A 4,995-nucleotide genomic window follows, 5' to 3' on the forward strand; every position below is an offset into this window, starting at 1 on the left:
TCTATAATGAGTCCTACAGTACTGTGTGAACTGATCATTTGCCCCAAATGCGGAAAAATTGAAGCCCAGTTTTTGAAATTCTTCAAATCTCTCATGAAAACGAACCATTACTGATGTGGCTGAATTGTTTTGGTGCTTGGAATGGGTTCTATCAAAGTCTTAGATTTCTAAAAAATACATATAATGTATGATAAATGCCTAAAATGAAGTAAATGTTAGAGGCCTGCCTATTGGCCTTCTAGCTCCGGCTGTGAGTCACATATGACCGTGCAAGAATATGAATCAGAGATTGGAGAGTCTACTAATTCTAATAACATTTAAACCACATTTCTATGCTGTCTTATCACAAAGATATTAATAGAAATATTTTATTTGACCTTAGAAGGTTAAACAAAACTCAAAAACTCAATTTACAATGATCAAAACTATGTTTGAACATTAGGTTCTATAGTTTTCCAGGCAGATCTGTGACTAAAGTCCTGATCCAGCCAATACCACATCTGGTTCTGAGTACACATCAGTAGGAGATCTGCTCCACTGTCTCTACAGTGTAGTACTTTGGTGACCGTAACGCCACAGATTAGTTTAAGCTGGTTACAAAAACCACGAGAGAGAGAGAGGAAGAGGAAGATCTGGAGCTGCTACAGAAAAAGAAAGGATGATGAAAAGTAGCCGCTCTCCTCATATTTACCACAGAAACTGTCCTAAAAGCAATCAACAGAGAGAGATAAAACTTGTTCCTAATGTTTGGTAAATCATTTAGTGATCATTTAAACCGGTTCAGAAGTGGCTCTCTCTTATTTAATGATAAAATACACTTTTATTTAAAAAATGAATCTGTATCAGTATCTGTGACGCTGACGTGATAACGTTACTTGGTAACAGTTTGAAAGCAAATTTTGCGGCAACGCGCCTCACCCCTCCTGTAAACCAGAGATGGGGACTTCAGTTTAAGACTTGGACTCCAGTCGCTCTTAAGTCGCGCACCCAGTGACTTGAGACTCATCCTCAAAAGACTTGACTCAGACTCAAGATTTGGGAGTCCTGAAACCATCTTTATTTTATTACCTTAGCCAAGGAGGTTATGTGTTCATGCATGTCTTCATTTCACAGAACTGACCTGATTTGCACTGAACTTAGTGGAGGGAAATGGCATGAACCAGGAAAGAACCTGTTAGATTTTGGTGGAGATCCGGAAATTTGAAAATTAAATTTGGAATATTACATCAACAGTGTTTTTTTTTTTTTTAAACATCCTAAACTTGCAAATACAACAACTTTGGTGCAGGATGAGAAGTGGTACAGCTCACCCTGAGGGGAAGATGAAAAACTGTAAATTTCATGGCTTCCATCCAACAGCAGGCGCCTCAGTTCAGGCCTTTAAAATGTGTCTCCCAGCACAGAGAAACCATTGTTTCAGTCAAATGCAGTGTACACACACAGACGAGAAGAGCATGAACAAACCTACACTCATTAAACTGTTCAAATCTAAACTGAAGTTTAGTGAGTGATGTCACTTTTATTTTCCACTTCTTCCTGCAGCATTTTAACAGACTTGAAGTGCCTCTGATGAACGGTAGTTTTTTTAACGTTTATGTTTTGCGGTATTTTGGAAGCATTGTGTCGTTGTGCACTGCAGCAGAAATCCCTGCCCCCCTGAGATTATCTTCTGTGCTGAGGATAAATAGATCGAGAACTCTGCGGAGTGGTAAATCCATCTCTCTGATAACCACCGTCCTCCGCCGTCACGACCAGTTAAATCCCAGAGTAACAGTAAAAACTACAGGAATTTGTCTCGGTGACACAGTTTAAAACCCCACCAGGCTCCTGCGCTCTTAAAACAAGCAGCTCCAGCGCCCCGCTCCCCCGGCTCACAGCCGGTCCTGGGCTGAGATATGAAGTGCTGGGAGGGCGGTGGGTTGATAGAGGACAAAGCTCTGCTCTGCTCAGCACATTAGTCTTGCAGCCGTGGGTGGTGACACCAGAGGACATGGAGGACGGACACACTGTGAGGAGCTGAGTGTTAAAGCTTTGAACTGACTGATAAATTTAAAGGATGAGGGTCACGACTGCAGGTTTTCTCCACATGAAACCATGTTTTTATGATCATATTTAATATAACAGTCTGTTTCTCTGCAGCAAAATCTCATGAAGATTGTGTCCGGGGTGTAAAACATGATGGTACAAGTAAACCACATATATACACACACATATATATATAGGAGTTAACGTTTTATTTTCATGCAGCACATTATGGGAATCACCAAAAATGTCCGTACAAAATTCCCTGCCAGTCAATTTAATGGTAATTTGGATATTTCAGTCTGGACCAATTAACATCCAAACAGCCTCAGGCTACTTCACTGAAATAACCCAGCAACTGAACTGTCACGCTCTCGTGTGTGTGTGTGTGTGTGTGTGTGTGTAATGAAGTGTATTATAAACAACTTATCTGCTAATAAATGTCACACAGGAGGTGTTAAAGTGAAGTGTTTTTGGTACCTTGGTGACACCGTTGATGTCTTTGTTCAGTCTGACCTCTGCAGCACAGCAGATGCTAAATGAAAAGGTTCAGTACAAACATACAAACGTACATCAGTGTAGAAATGGACTGAAGAACAAATTAAAACTGTCAAATTCCATCAGTAGGGCCACTACAATAACTGCAAACCCAGGGTTTGTACAACCTGGTGGACACAGTATTTAACAAACAACGGGTTAATATATTTCGCACACAGGTGTGTTGCAAATGTAATTAATTAAAGTTTTATTCAAATTTATAGCATCTGTGGTGATCCGGCCACTACAATGGGGCGATGGGTCACACTACTGAAATGGTTTCAACAGTATCCTGACTAAACTTTGACATATACCTGTCAGTATGTTCCTCTGATTGTAACTACAGTCAAAATTCAAAATGTCATTTATGAGGTATTTTTTTATGCAAATGAGGTCAAAAGAAAGTGTAAAAGTTGCAGTACTGAGCTGGAATGAAGTTGACTGAAAAAGTGTAATGCAATTATTGAGTAATAATTTCATACTTCATGTTTTTTCACAATTTATAAATCACACTTAAAAATACCAAAAGATTACACACTGTAATGTTAGTAGAAGTGGTTATTATCCACTCTCCCTTTACATGTTCCTGTATTACGTATGTTTACATAGACTACAGATACTTATTCTCACTACACATCTATGCAGTTCAAATAATAATAAATCTATAAATAACAATACTGTACATGAGTACAAATATGAGGTACATACACTTTACACTTCTACTGCAGTACATGTCATTATCACTCATTTGGCAGCTGCAGTCATTAACTACCACTGCTGCTACTGAACTACTAACATGTGACTTCATAATTAAGCCTGTGGCGCCCCCATGTGGAGGAGGAGGTTGTTGTTGTTGTTGTTGACGCTGAGCGGTTCACTGTAACAGAGAAACTCTGGCAACAGCAGCTTCACTCCATTTATACTCCATTTACTCCATTTATTTCCCACTTCGACAGCAGTTAATTGGAAACAGCTGTGGGGACCTCTGCACAGGGGGAGCACGCGACCAACCACGTGAGGTTGCCTTCAGGAACCCTGGAAAAAACTGGTAATTCTGACCTTGAGATACATCAATTAATTAAAGAGCAATAATAGCTCTAATAACGAGAGTTTCAGTGTTAATATGTTAAACCTGAACTGTAATGAGACTGGTGTGAAGTAACATTTACCCAAGTACAACTTTAGTACAGGTTACAATTACTTACATTTTACTTTATACCACTCCACTATATTTATTTAATAGCCTAGTTACTTTACTATAGTTGCACATAAAACACAAGTTCACATATAAAACAGTATATTAACAGAATATAAATTCATTTAAATGGACTCTGCTTTAACCAGCTGCAACAGTAAAATGTTGTTTGCATGTTGATGAACAATGATGGAATATTATATACCGTATTATAATAAAATAAATAAGATATAACTTTATTCATCCCAAAATAATTGTTGGTTTGTAGCCTATACATAGTAAAATACATAAACGGTGTATAATATATATATATATATATATATATATATATATATATATAATACTTTTATTTTTACTTTTAGCTAATCTTTGCTTTTTGGTAAAACAATTGGACAATTTTCCCTATTTGTTCGCCAACAGTTATTGAAAGGTGGAATGAGGTGAAATGAAACTTACACACATCTGAGTCATGACAAGGAGACACAGGTCGGTCTGGCTTTTCTGTAAGACGCCACAAGATGAAAGAAGAGCTTCCATCTTTAACAACGTGTTGGATTTGATGTTTTTATGTAAGATTTTAATGTGAAATGGTGTTAAATCAATATAGTGGAGTAAAATGTGGCAGAGTAGAAGTCCTATAAAGTAGCAGCATATGGAAATACTCGAAGAAAGTGCAAGTACTCCAGTAAATGTACTTAGTTACTGCAGAATTTTCCAGCCCCACATTACACAGACTTGAATTTACTGCCACCTTTTCAACAGGAGTTTACAAAGGGCACCTGAAGGCAGCATAGTAGTTTTCTCGGAAACATTTCGAGCTGTTTAAGAAAAAAAAAAAACCCCACATGAAACACAATCTCCCAGAATACACTCACACAGACGTACTGCATTTATCTGCTGCTCAGCGGTGAAACCTGTTTCCAGGAACTAGACAGAGAACACAATGACCGAAACACACCACAACAACAACTGCAGCAGCTACACTGATCCCACACAGGCCACATCAACAGTGTGTGGAGAATAAACAGAGTCCACACACACACACACACACACACACACACACACACAGGCTCATATGGAGTCATTTCTGAGCTATAATGGGATGAAAACGTGATTTAAACCATCACACTGTCATATTATAATAAGGGGGTGGGGCTGGGGGGCAGACTGGGGGGTGGCGGGGTCACACTCTGTGCTGGGAGGAGTTAGTTAGTAAGTTAGTGACTCCAGCTGCTCCTTCG

Source organism: Seriola aureovittata, chromosome 21 (assembly GCF_021018895.1).
Source record: "Seriola aureovittata isolate HTS-2021-v1 ecotype China chromosome 21, ASM2101889v1, whole genome shotgun sequence".
Taxonomy (NCBI): Eukaryota; Metazoa; Chordata; class Actinopteri; order Carangiformes; family Carangidae; genus Seriola; species Seriola aureovittata.